Here is a 419-nt window from a genome sequence, read left to right on the forward strand (position 1 = left end):
CTGCTAAATGGGGGACGTCTAGCGCAGAAAGGCCTCGTGTAGTTTTGCGCGAAATTCATAACAATCGTTTTCTCAGTTACTGAACGACAACAAATAAACGTTTTCAGCGACTGAATAACGAAAAAATGAGCAAAGAAGATGTTTATTTTTCGTTGTTCGTTTTTAGTTATTTAAATATCGAAAACAAAGTGGCTTTTTTCATATTTCAATTTTTGAATAGGGAAACATGAACAAGGAAACAAGTTTTGAATAAAGGAACATGTACAAAGTACCAGTTTGTTTTTCAGCTTCTGAAAAAATGAAAAACGAGCTTGTTATTTTTCCGTTTTTCAGATTATGAATAGGAGAACACGAACTACGAAACAGTTTATTTTTCATTCTTTGAAAAACGAAAAATAAACCTTTTTCAACTACCGAAT

Source organism: Limulus polyphemus, unplaced genomic scaffold (genome assembly GCF_000517525.1).
Source record: "Limulus polyphemus unplaced genomic scaffold, Limulus_polyphemus-2.1.2 Scaffold5, whole genome shotgun sequence".
In the NCBI taxonomy this organism is placed as follows: Eukaryota; Metazoa; Arthropoda; class Merostomata; order Xiphosura; family Limulidae; genus Limulus; species Limulus polyphemus.